A 14,490-nucleotide genomic window follows, 5' to 3' on the forward strand; every position below is an offset into this window, starting at 1 on the left:
GCCCAGGTTTTTGTTGTGTGTATCCATTCTCTCTTTATTTTACCTTATCTTTTTTATCTGCTAAAACCAAACACACATACTCTGGAACAACTCAAAATGGTAAAAAGATTGTATTCTATTATAGATCAATACCTCTGAGTAGCTCTTCTTCAGGAGCTTTTGTGATATGAAGAACACCGATCACTTAAGGTAAAATGCAAATTATTCTGTTCTGACTGGAAATTAATAACCTGATCCTGAGTCTTCTGAGTCTTTGGAAATGACTCTGCTGCCCAAGATAACGTGTTTTTATTTTTTATTTTCTTTTTTAACAGGTTGCAAATAAGAGAAGTTTGTTGGTCGGACTTTTCTCAATGCTACAATTTGTGCATAGACTTTTTTTCACCTTTATTTTCAGTGAAATAAAGCAGATTCATATGGTTTTAAACTGGCATGAATTTATATGATGGATAGGACCATTTTTTATAGTTCTCGAGCTGCCAAAATATGTGACTGGATAAAAGCAGAAATCTACGTACAGATGCTACAAATACTTTATCATTTGATTCCATGTCTGCTCTTTCTAAGATATGCACATTCCTTAAGCAAAGAAGAGCAAACATAAAGCCTTATTTAGGTAGGTATGGTTTTTTTTCAGCCATTATGATTTATTAAAGTCTTATGTTAAGGAAATCTTTTTGTGCAATAAATATGGAAATTTGGAAATAGCAAAATACACTAAAGCAACAAAACTAAAGTTGTACATGAAATTTTATGTGATCTGGAGTTTATGTGAGTGGAGACCTAGGACTTTTGAGGACTTTTTTGAGATAAATAATTTACTGTTTCATAATTGGGAGAAGCATTTTAATATTTTTATATTTCGATAATATTTTCAGAAGCATTTCCTTGACTTAAGAACCCAGCAACCATTTCTAAGCATAGGTTAACATTTTGTCCAGGCTAACATTAATAGCCACTGAGTGACAAAGTGTATTATAGTTAAAATATAGTGCTGTGTATTAAAAGAAGAGATTTTTTAAAGCCATTTAAAACAAAATTTCAGAAACTTTTCTTTGGGCTCAAATTATATTAATTATCTTTTAAATTCAGGTAAATAGTGAGTCTCACAAAAGACATGAATAGAGACAAATCCTATTTCTGTGTTTGCAATCTAATAAACTGACTTAGAAAGGACATGTCACTGCAGGAGAACCCTGGTGTCAAACAGCATGGAAAACACTGTGAAATAGTGATTTTTATTTTTTACTTTGTTATTTTGATTGCGATTGTCTCCAATTTGGTTGCCTATGTATATGTAAGACATTCAACAATGAAGAGCAGATCAAAGTTTAAAAGAACTCTAATTAAAGCTAAAAAAACCCCAAATATCTATCAATGCTTGACCGGGAATGAGATTGCTCTTTGACTAATAGGAACAATATTTTCTTCCAATTATGCAAACATTTTACCCGGTTTCCAGGAAAATTATTTTCCAAGCGTGTTTGCTTCCACAGTTTATGCAGTGCTTAGCTTCTGTACAGATATTTTTGGACGTGGAGTTCAGCAAATCATGTGCAGTAAAAAGTCATTAATATTTTTTGTATTTGCAAGCCAGCAAACCAAAGCCACGTAGGCTGTCACTCTGTGTGTGCGTGCACGTGCGCATGGGTGCATGTGGCTGTTGTGTGTGTGACATTTACAACGCCCCACTTCTGTACATTTCTGTCAGAGGCAGGTTTCCTCCACAAGACTTCTGCCATGTTTGAAAGCTTGTCATGCTACAGATCAGTCAAACTAAGACTAAACATTGCTTTAAACATACTGCTAGGAGAGAGGAAGAAAGGATATTCTTGTTGGTCAAATCGGCACAGAAGGTTTATCGCAGTGCAAAAACATGTGTTCTCCAGGCTTCAGCTAAGTATCTTTTATGTCAACTTTTTTCAATTTTTTAAGCCTGCCTGCAGTTACATTTAGCATGTGTGTATTACTACCATGAAGACCCTGAAAATAGGACCTGCACTCCCTCAGTTATGAAGTGAACCTTTTTTTTTGTAAGAAACAAGGTCTATGCTAGGAGTTTTACTTATTTTTGTATGTATTATCTGATGTGAACTCATTAGCACATGCTGATGTCCTACTGCTGACCAGAGAACTCTGTAATATAGAAAGTATTACACACATATCAATTAATAAAAAGAGTCAACTTAGAAGTTTCTGCACTGGGGCTACGCCTACCTCTTCCATATGAGACAAAGGGTACCCAGCACTCACTTTTCATACTGGGTTTAGGAAAACCTGTAGGCAGTAAGCTATCTGGGTCAGGAACCGCTGTCTTGTGTCGGACAGTGTGACTCAGATTCATTTCTGACTCCAGGCATCTGGTAAACTAATTTGTTTTCTTGAGGACCTTTTCTCTCTGGTGTGAAGATATTATTCTACTCTTATCTGAGACACCTCAGTTTAATTTGCCTAAGGTTAGAGAAATCCATCTGCTTCCATCGCTGTTTAAAAATACAAATAACCTCATTCACTCTGCAGCAAAATTTTACTCCTCTTGTATTAGGGACACATAGATTTTCCTGGCCTAACAGTTGCCACCTCATCCCTTCACTGCTCAAATATGCCTCGAATATTTGATACTCAGATAACTATAATTTCTTTTGCAATCCCTTCTCCATTCCCTTTAACCCCACACAATATTTTTTGCTGGTAGAATTATCTGGATCCCTTTCCTTGCTGCATAATTCTTATATTTATAGTCACTTATATTTTTTAGTCCACAAAGGAAATGTAACCACCTTTGCAGTGCAATGTTAAGTTTGCTTAGCAGCTTAGAACAGGAAATAAAAATAGCACATTTTAGCAGAAAGTGTGATGGAATCATATACATGCACATACAAAAAAATCTTGAAACAGTTTTATTTTTATTTTCCTAGAGAGTGTTATTTTTTATTGTTTGGTATTGTGAGGAGATGTATGGGGTTTGCATGGTAAAGCTTTGGTAGAAGTGGGGGCTACAGGGGTGGCTTCTGTGAGAACCTGTTAGAAGCTTCCCCTATGTTCGATAAATCCAATGCCAGCTGGCTGCAAGACAGACCCACCACTGGCCAAGGTCGAGCCCGTCAGCAATGGTGGTAGCACCTCTGAGATAACATATTTAAGAAAGGTGAAAAAAATGCTGTGCAACAGCAGCATCAGAGAGAGAGAGAGAGGAGTGAGAATATCTGAGGGAAACAACTCTGCAGACACCAAGGTCAGTGAAGAAGAAGGGGGAGGAGGTGCTCCAAGTGCCGGAGCAGAGATTCCCCTGCAGCCCATGGCGAAGACGATGGTGAGGCAGGCTGTCTCGCTGCACCCCATGGAGATTAATAGTAGAGCAGAGATCCATCTGCACCCCATTCCAGAGCCGGTGGATGTGCCTGAAGGAGACTGTGACCCTGTGGGATGCCTGTGCTGGAGCAGGTTCCTGGCAGGACCTGTGGAGAGAGGAGCCCACGCTGGAGCAGGACTTCTGACAGGACTTGTAACCCCACAGGAGACACACACTGGAGCAGTCTGTTCCTGAAGGACTGTGTCTGGTAGAAAGGACCCACGCTGAAACACTTCATGAAGAGCTGCAGCCTGTTGAAAGGACTCACGTTGGAGAAGTTTGTGGAGAACTGTGTCCCGTGAGAGGGACTCCACGGTGGAGCAGAAGAGTGTGGGGAGTCCTCATCCTGAGGAGGAAGGAGCGGCAGAGACAATGTGTGATGAACTGACCACAACCTTCATTTCCTGTCCCCCTGTGCCACTGTGGAGGGAGAGAAGGTAGAGAAATTGGGAGTGAAGTTGAGCCCAGGAAGACGGGAGGGGTGAGGGGAAGGTGTTTTAAGATTTAGTTTTTGCTTCTCACTACCCTACTCTGTTTTGATTGGCAATAAATCACTGTTTCACCCGTGATGATAATTGGTGAGTGATCTCCCTGTCCTTATCTCAATCCAAAAGCCTTTCATCATATTTTTCTCTCTCCTGTCCAGCTGAAGACAGGGAGCGATAGAGCCGCTTGGTGGCTACCTGGCATCCAGACAGGGTCAACCCCCACATTCAGCACCAAAAAGGTCTTGTAGTGGGTTGACTTTGGCTGGACACCAGGTGCCCACCAAACTGCTCTATCACTCCCCTTCTCAGGAGGTCGTGCTGAGGAGAAAATAAGATGGAAAAAACCTCATGAATCAAGATAAAGGCAGTTTAATAAAGCAAAGCAAAGGCTGCACGTGGAAGTAAAGAAAAACCAAAGATTTATTCTCTACTTCCCATCAGCAGGCAATGGCCAACCACTTCCCAGGAAGTAGGTATTTAGTATACATAGTGTTTGCTCCAGAAGACAAATGTTGTAATAAAGAATGCCCACCCTCCCCACAGCCTCTCCTCCTTTCTCTTAGCTCCTGTTGCTGATCAGATGGCATACAGTATGGAATATCCCTTTGGTCAGTTTGGGTCAGCTGTCCTGGCTATGTCCCCTCCCAAGATCTTGCCCACCCCTGGCCTATCAGAGAGGAGGGAATGTTGGAGAGTCAGCCTTGGTGCTGTGTGAGCACGGCTCAGCAGTAACCAAAAAGCTGGTGTGTTACCAACACCTTTCCAGCTACCAGTACAAAGCACAGTATTATGAGGGCTGCTACGGGGAAAATTAACTCCTTCTGAGACAGATTCGGTACAGGAGAAATATAAGGAGTCTAGTTATCATGCTTAAGTGAAAACATACATACTTCTTCACAAGTTCAAATGTGGTGCCACGTGGAAGTTATGCTAATTTTAATATCTATTGCAGAAATATCATTCTCTGTTTAATTTTCTTTTCTTTTCTGCGTTTTACATTCCTCTTTCTCCTGATTATTATTGTTTGGACTGATGACATCATAGATAAGTATTTCACAACAAACTATATACCTATTAAACTGAAGTAGATAAGATTGTCCTGGACTAAGAAAGACATTTTCCCTTAGGAAACAGGAAGTAGGTGATAATAACCTTGTAAAAATAATGGAAAAAAGAAGAACGTGCTTTAACTGAAGAAGACAAAAGATGTCTAAAGAGAAAAATTGGTATGTTTTGAAGGTATTGCTAATTTTGAAATTATTGCTTATACTTGGTGTTCACATGGCATGAGTTTTTGGTTTGGAGTGTTTTTTTTTTTTGGTTTCTTGTTTCCATTGTAATTTACTAAAATAGTAACAATTCTCTGTCACAGTTTTTTTCTCATGTAAAAATAGTAGAATTGTTTTATGCAGTGATTGTCCTTTATAGAAATAGCCAACTAGAAAGCCTTGTCTGCCTGAAGAGCTTTCATGAGTGTCATGATCCTGTCGGAGGAATGCCGGCATGCAATCTCAGAGAAGTCTTGGAAGATGGATTACCTGGAAATTTACTCTATTTTATGTTTTGAATTTTTACTGAAGTTTTTCTAATGTTTTTCTAATATAAAAAGATGGTAGGAGGAAGTGCACATGTAGTTTTTGTTTTCCATGCAGAGGTGGAGAACTGGCATGAAGGGAGGCTGGAGATAAAAGGATATCTCACTAACATCTGGACCACTTGCCCAGGCAACAGTGTTGCAGCATTACATAATTGCCACAAAAGCGGGAAAAACTGTTCATGCCTTTAAAGTCAGGGACAGGAGTTCTCACTGGCTTTCATGAGATATATTTTCATGCCGAATATAGAACAGGTTTCATATTTTTAACCAAAACAGAAACTCAAACCTGTAATTAAAACATACATTATTTCCAAAACCCATTCACTTTATTTCAGCTTAACACTTGACGGAAATGTTGTTTTGCTGTTGCTGCCTTTAGCTCAAACCTTTTAAATTAAATACTTCTATGAAGACTTTTCTATGCTGCAATGGGAATTTTTCAAGTTACTAACACATTTCAAAAAATGTTAATGATAACAACCACAAAATACCATCAGCCAATATATGTTGAGTGATTTTTTTCTTCACAGTTTTTTGTTCTTTTTCTCATAAATACCAGATGGTAGCTTTGTGCATGTAGCCCACACTTTAAATTTCATGTCTGAGAATGAAAGTTTATATCTGAACATATGAATGTACATGTACTTTAATTGCTTCTAGACATTGATGTTAGGATGGAGGACTCGGGTATCCAGACCACAAGACTGTGTTCAGCGAGGTTGGATTTTACCACTTCCCCTGCATTATACTTACTGTTTGACCTTAGATGAGTCATCTAATCATACTGTGTATACAAAGTTTAAAAAAGTAAAAGAACAGCCAGTGATCAGTTGGTATTTTTTTTTAATTTTCAGGTGAAAATTGGTAAGATATTAAACTTCTTTGCTGAGGTCATTTTTGTCATGAAGATACTCCTAAAGGATGAGTTGCTTAGCTTGAAGTTGTGCCATCCTTCTTCAAAGTTGTTGAAATCTTTGATATAAACATTTGAATATATATAACTAAAAAAAAAAAATTAGAAGTCAATGTACATATAAAAGAGTATCCCTAAATATTATTTGTATGATTCAAAAGGCAATGTAAACTTCCTCTTCTAATATGCTGAGTTCTCAAAGTGATTCTTCATATATTTTCAACATAAGAATATTCTGTGGTGAGAAAAGAAGGATTTAGAATAAGAATATTGTCACAATATACATAGTGTATCCCTGATTAAATTGAGTTTAGAAATTAGGAGACCAGCCAGTGGAAACATCTATAGTATCTGTCATCAGAGTCTCTTGGGGTGGTTTAGAGGATCTGTTATTGATCTCCAGGCATGATCTGTTTAATTCTATTACAATAAAGGAAACAAGGAACAGTGGTTTTAGGGAGATGCTAATATATCAGGTAAGACTGAAGGAAAATACTGCTATTCTTAACCATGGCCTGTTATTCTTGAATGTGATAGGTGATAGATGTCTGATGAAATAATTACTGAAAGAGTAAGAGATGTAGTCTTTGGGTCAAATCTAAAACATAGAATCATAGAATCATAGAATGGTTAGGATTGGAAGGGACCTCAAAGATCATCTAGTTCCAACCCCCCTGCCATGGGCAGGGAAACCCACGACTACACCAGGTTGCCCAAAGCCTCATCCAACCTGGCCTTGAACATTTCCAGGGATGGGGCATTCACAACTTCTCTGGACAACCTGTTCCAGTGCCTCACCACCCTCAATGTAAAAAATTTCTTCCTTATATCTAATCTAAATCTGCCCTCTTTCAGTTTAAATCCATTACCCCTTGTCCTATCACTACATACCCTTGTAAAAAATCCCTCTCCAGCTTTCCTGTAGGCCCCCTTTAAGTACTGGAAGGCTGCAATAAGATCACTCCGGAGCCTTCTCTTCTCCAGGCTGAACAGCCCCAACTCTCTCAGCCTGTCTTCATAGCAGAGGTGCTCCAGCCCTCAGATCATCTTTGTGGCCCTCCTCTGGACCCACTCCAGCAGCTCCATGTCCTTCTTGTACTGGGGACTCCAGAACTCAACGCAGTATTCCAGTGGGGTTTCACGAGAGCAGAGTAGAGGGGCAGAATCACCTTCCTCGACCTGCTGGCCACGCTTCTTTTGATACAGCCCAGGATACAATTTGCTTTCTGGGCTGCCAGCGCACATTGCCAGCTCATATTGAGCTTCTCATCCACCAGCACTCCCAAGTCCTTTTCCTCAGGGCTGCTCTCAATCCATTCTCTGCCCAGTCTGTACTTGTGCTTGGGATTGCCCTGACCCATGTGCAGGACCTTGCACTTGGCCTTGTTGAACTTCATGAGATTCTCACAGGCCCACCTCTCCAGCCTGTCAAGGTCCCTCTGGATGGCATCCCTTCCCTCCAGCGTGTCTACAACACCACACAACTTGGTGTCATCTGCAAACTTGCTGAGAGTGCACTCGATTCCACTGTCCATGTCACCAACAAAGATGTTAAATAGCACTGGTCCCAGTACTGACCCCTGAGGAACACCACTCGTCACTGGCCTCCACTTGGACATTGAACCGTTGACCACAACTCTTTGAGTGCGACCATCGAGCCAATTCCTTATCCACCGAGTGGTCCATCCATCAAAACCATGTCTTTCCAGTTTAGAGATAAGGATGTCGTGTGTGACAGTATCAAATGCTTTGGATAAGTCCAGGTAGACGATGTCAGTTGCTCTTCCCCTATCCAACATACCAGTAAATGCTCAGCAGTATAAAAGAACAGCAAGTTTGTGTTGAATAGGTTATTCAATTCAGTTTATTCTTCCCTTTATCCTAAAGAAAGTTTGATACAAAGAGTTCTTGATTACAGTAGGAATATAGACTGAGTCAAAGAGAATATTTAGTGAACGCAATTGAAGTGCAGAGCTGGGGCTCTTTGATGTGGAATTGGCTTGGCAATTCAAATTAGAGGTATGCAAAGCTTTGGGGTAAAAGTATCTTTCTGTCTAAACACACTAATCACTAGCTCAAGGCTATAAATTGCTCCAGACTATGAAGGCTAATCACCTAAGTGCTCTTTTTTTGTCAAGAGGGTGAAAAAGAAGTTTCTGAGGGCAGCTGATCCCATCCTCTGATATGAGCCTGAGAAAGCTGATTTGAAAATCTTTCGAGTGTACTGATGATTTCTAGTTGCTTCTGCAGTGGTCATGGGTGATCAGGGTGCATAACTGCTCTCTGACTTTAGACTTTACCTAAAAGCAGCCTGAATCATAGAATCATAGATTCATAGAATCGTAGAATGGTTTGGGTTGGAAGGGACCTTAAAGATCATCTAGTTCCAACCCCCCCATCATGGGTAAGGACACCTTCCACTAGATCAGATTATGATCTAACCTGGCCTCATCCAACCTGGCCTTTAACATCCCCAGGGATGGGGACGCTTCCTCACTTACCTATGAAACCATGCTCTGGATTCCACGTATATAAGCTATGTATATCTAAATAGCATATCTTTGAGATTGGTATGCTTTGCAATTAAAATCTACTTTAAACTCACTGCGCATGTCCCTAATTCAGAACGACCTTGTGATAGTATTTTATTGAAGGATTCTTCTGCTGCTTCTTCAAAAAAAAAACAACACCAAAAACCAAACACAACACAATTGTAAACTTTAACTTCTGTATCATTTCAACAGCAGTGCATGTTGATTTATTTTTTCTTGTACTTGATTTATTAACTCTTAATAACAATCTTTACTAAATATTCTGCTTGGTGTAGATTTTCAGATCTTTTCTTGTATTTTCTTGTTTTAGATAAAAACTATTCTGAAGTGTTCAGAGGAAATTGAACAAGTGTTTTCTTGTTAACTGTACCTTTAGAAACAAATCATGTAGCATGGAGGCAGAACAGTAAGAAATAGGACTTTCGCAGACAGCAGTAGCAGTGCTCCCTCCTAACAATATTCTCATTGTTTAGAGATTAATCCCTTTCTCATAGAGCTATCGAAAGCAGCAAAACCAGGTACCTGCTTTCAATACTCTAAATCAAATCGATGCTTTTAACGAGATTAACTCTGAATATAGGGCTCTGCTGATTCAGTTAAAGCTCTGAAAGAAAAGATTTTCACTAATTTGCTTGATTTTAAACTCACATACACAAAAAAAAAAAAAAACCGACAAACAATTATACTGCGAGTATCCTCAGACCGTATCATTGATGGAGAACATATCTTTTTTTCTAACTACAGATATATAATCCCTGGCACTTCCAAAATCTGCCACTCATCAGCAGAGAGATAACTTTAGCCAAAAAAGTAGTGTTCAATACAGCTATCTTCAAGCAACACTAAGGAAGAGAAGTAGCCTGTTATTCAAAAATGTGCAGGAAGACTGAAGCTACTCTGCTCCCAAACGTAGCACATCAGTTACAGTGCTGCCTTGCAACAACACAGCTTTCCAGCTTCTGGTCCGGTTCATTGCCAGGCTGTTCACAGTACTGACAGCCAACAACTACATGGAATGGGAGAAAAGCCTCTATTGCTTCTAGCCAGACACTAAGCTTCCAAGTCTAGCTTAAATTTGTCTGCACACACACAAACATCTGTTTCTGGGTGCAGGAGGACTTCTTCTGGAAGCATAAGTCCTAAGCAGCAAGAGGCTGTGCCTGTGAGTCACTTTTATGTGTAGTCCAAGGAGGATCAAATGAATTTTAATTAAAAAGATCAATTACTACGACTAACGTTACTGTAATTAGGTAGGTGTTAACAACGAGACAGAGAGGTATTCAATAGATGGTATATATGTGTGTATGTGCGTGTGTGTGTACTTTTTATTATTATTATTCTGTAAGCCTTGACAGAAATTGGAATTAAGAAAAGGGTTGTCTGTCTGTTTAAGGGTAGCTACAGAGTTAATCTTGAAGTGATAAAGAAACCACAGCCATGACTGCCTCTCATGCACGTGTGGGCGCAGAAAGGCTTCTCACACAGCTTGTTGCATCAGTCCTACAAAATCTCCCAGCACAGCCTCTCTTTTTCTTGTCTGGGTTACACAAAGGACTAGAAGTAATCTCTTTCTCCTGAGGTCAGACTGGTCTGTGACTGCAGATGGGGGAGGAAGTCTATATTTGAGTGGGCCATTTGTACCTAATAAAAATCTTCCCAACCGCTCTCTTCTTCAAGAAGTAAAATTAACTAATTGGCTTCAATCTGAGCTTTGAAATGCGTTGAGACTAGTAAGAAGAAAAAACTCTGGACTGCTGAACCCTTCACGCTTTCCAGACCAGACTTTTAGCTAACACAAATCAGAGCAGTCCTGTTGTCAGAACTGTGCCAATTTACCCGGACTCATGGTATTTTCCCTTTGATGTTTTTCTTTTGTATCTATTTTTGGCGGCTGGATTTGCTCTGCTATTGTTGTAAGCATCTCAGGTGCCACATCGTGTATTCTCGCCCCAGCCTTACTGGAATGCCCCCCGTCGTTACACGCCGTACAACAGGAACCGCTCACGTTTCTGGGTCGCTTTGCTTCTGACGCCGAGGTCCTGTTACATTCCCGAGGTTCTGTGGGCTCCCTCTGGTGGCTAATCGGCCTTCGTCATCTGAGAGCCGCTTTTCCAGAGAAACTGTCGTGGTGAATGAAGACATAACTTCGGTAGAGAAAGAAGGGGATACTTTAATTAAAAACGGTCTGCGATTTTTTTGGTGGGTGGTGGTTTTGGGTTTGTTTTTTTTTTTGATCATAAGAAACGGCAAGGGAATAAATGAACACAAAAAGCAGTCTAGGAATTGCCTGAAGCCTGGAAGCAGGGAGATTTTATTCCTTTGTACTTAGATTTCACCTAACCTCTGATAATGTGGCGAAAGCTTTGCTGAAAAGCTGGTAGGATAACTTGCTAAGGAAAAAGTCTGGATGAAGTACTCCAGCTGTGTAATCGGACTTAGCTATCCAGCAGGGTCCTCTAAAGAAAGCTTGACTGAAGCAGGATGTTGTGTTGAAGTTGAGCATACAAAGATACTATTGAAATTAGCACTGTCCCCCCATGATTAAAAGGGTTAGTTCAAGAAGATGGATTTACTCCCAAATCTGTCCAGATGTTCCATTCCAGCCTTCCAGTTGTTGCAGAAAGGTGAGATGGACAACAGTAAAACACATGTGGTGTGAGATGAGAAAGACAATGGTGTAAAGGTATGGTTGCTTTGAGTCTGGCTACAGCAGCTAATCGTCTTTCTTCAACCCAGTCCTTGCAAGTGATGTGTGGTTAGAGTACCATGACACTCACTCATCATCACTTGCTCTACAGTGCTGGCAACTGGGACCCCCTGTTGATGAGCTGAAAATCCTCTTGCGGTCTCATACTCCATCATGTCATAACAAGAAACAGTTTAGAAACTGGTAAGATGATGTTAAAGTCACATTTGTCTCTTTTCCTTTCCCTGTAAGCCAAATTCTCTGAGTTACATAAGAACAGGCTATAATGAAGTGTGACAATAACCATCAAATTACTCTGGGTTTACCTTGATGTGACCAGAAGGAGAATTTGGTCCTAAAGAGAGCAAGAGAGAATAACTGTGTGTAGACATAGGCATACAATCACACACACAAACATGATCTTATAATTTCCTAAATATTTGGGTATGAAATGAACACTGTGTAAATATCTTCTGTACATTTAAATGCAAAACATACAAAATGTAAGGATTACTTTGTTGTGAAGTATTAACTGATGATTTTTAACACGGATAAAAAAATAATTCCAAAAAAAATATCAGGTCCTACAGAGCCATTGGCATGACTAATGCTTTTCTAGCTTCCCACTTATTTACTTATTTTTCCACTAACACCAGATTTTTTACCTAGCTGACTTTTCCTTTCTCTGACTTAGCAGCTTTCACTCAGCTCTAGGACTTAGTACTCTATTTTTAGGATGGCTACTTTCTTACAGAAGAAGTAGGCACTTGAAAGGCCTGCTGCTGCATTTCAACACAAAACTTTAGTGGCAGGGTCAGCAGGTGAGATGAAGTCTACAGCCTTCAAAGTTGACCTGCAATACAAGGTACACTGTAGCAATGCAAGAGATCAGAGCTCATACTTGGAAAATCAGAAGCAGGATAGCCAGGGAGCTGGTGATTTTATCGCGCTGAGCTTAGATCCTGATGCTGGTTAAGACTACAGAAGCTTAAGAGCTGCACTGTCTTGAGTCAGACAGTGATAGTTTTCAGGGATTCTTGACAGCTGAAGATCAATAAACGGCAGAGCAGTGAGGACACCCTGTATCTGTTCCTGATGTCTGCATGGGAGCACGAAGTCATGCGAGTGAGGACTTGGTGCCTTCTTGATGCTGGCTTAAAGCTTCTCTATGCTGGGATTTCACAAGGCATTATGTTGTGCTCCCTTCCTTTGTACTGCCTATTCCTAAAACATGTAAGAGCTGCCATTATCTTGGTTTGTCCAAAGTGTCTGTCTTTGGCTACTGCCTGGAGAGGCAGTGCTGTATATGGGCAGCTGCCTCTGGTGTGCTCTCCCAGCTTCCAGTTGCTCAGGGATTTCTGACCTGGATTGCATTCGAGCTGCTCTTAGCAGACACTGATGACCTAGTCTTCATGAATTTATCACTGTTCTCATTTTTAATCTCTTGAACTGGTTAGCCTTCACCATATTCCCTTGCAAGGAGTTCCACAGCTTAGTTCTCTTTTTCCAAATGTACTTTCTTTGGTTTCATTCAAAAATTAAATAATACAAAGTAAGGGAACCAGCTGTGATACTCGTTTACCATCAAATGCATTCTCCTCTGAATAAACCACCATGTAAATCATAGATTTCAATCCACTCTTTCAGATAAATGATGCATATTATTAAAGGTTGATGAATTCATAACAGGTGAACAGATAGCGCTCTAGTACCAGGTTGCAATTTTTTAAATGAAAAAATCCAGGTGCTTTCACTCTCTGAAGTAATTCCATTGATAACAATACTATGAAATAGCATATAAGAAAGACAATAAAGTGCATGCTTATCTTCTGTATTTCGTACTGCTCTGTGTCTCCAGTCAGTGTTTGTACAAAGGCAGCAATAGCTTTTACTGCACCTTAAGAAATCTAAATCGCCACATCTGTGGATCCTTTTTCCTCTGTAGCCCTCAAAGAACTTGTGAGATTATTTCATTAAATATGTAATATTTTTCTGCCTTTATAGACTGACTTGGATTTATTGGGAGAGTAGAGAGGACACCAAAGCAAACAGAGCTTTATTTTCCCTCCCAAATCCATTAAGAAAGTCTTCTGTTTCTCTGTTGCAATACCAAGACCCGCTGAATCTGTGCTGTCATGCTAGTTTCCCTACAGCTTTAGAAATGTGGGTTGGAAGCCAGAGAAAAGATAGCACTAGAGATCATGGACTTTTCTCCTATTTCACCCTTCAACTGTGAGCTTCTCCACTTGTTGCATCATCATGGAGGGAGGAAGCGAGAAAGAGAAGAACAGATCTTTACTCCTTACATATGCTCACACTGGAACTACAACCATGCCAGGCTGCAAAAAGAAAATGTTAAGAGTTTTGGGCAGCTATTTTTTTTCCCAAAGCATCCCTGGGAATTGAATCTGTGTCTTCCAACTACACATCTTCTGCTTTAAACAGAAGAATGCTTTTTGTTTCCTCTGGGCTTTCAATGTGCTAAGTTTAAATAATACATGAAAATTCACATGAAATCTCAGTGGAACCACTGTTCTAATATTATGAAAAATTGGACCTGTTTTCCTTATGTCTCTCTAGTAGATGTTTTGGAATCTAGTCTCTCATTGTAGATTCTGGAGTTGCAAGCAGAAATCCTGTACTGTCATCTACCAGGCAAGCTATTCACCCTTTTTGTTTCAGATCAGATATTTAAGCTCCAAGACACCTGAGTGTGTCAGGTTTAAAGCAAGCAGCTGCCTAAGTGCTCGGCTGAGTCAGACCTTGGCATCATTCAGAGATCACCCAAAATATTTCCAAATAGTCGTTCTAGATCTGACAGCCTTTGACTCTACCAGGTATGGCAATGGGAACTCAGTCTCCCACTTTGGACTGCGCAGTGACTGGACTCACAATTGATTAC

The sequence above is a fragment of the Tauraco erythrolophus genome, chromosome 3 (assembly GCF_009769465.1).
Source record: "Tauraco erythrolophus isolate bTauEry1 chromosome 3, bTauEry1.pri, whole genome shotgun sequence".
Classification (NCBI taxonomy): domain Eukaryota; kingdom Metazoa; phylum Chordata; class Aves; order Musophagiformes; family Musophagidae; genus Tauraco; species Tauraco erythrolophus.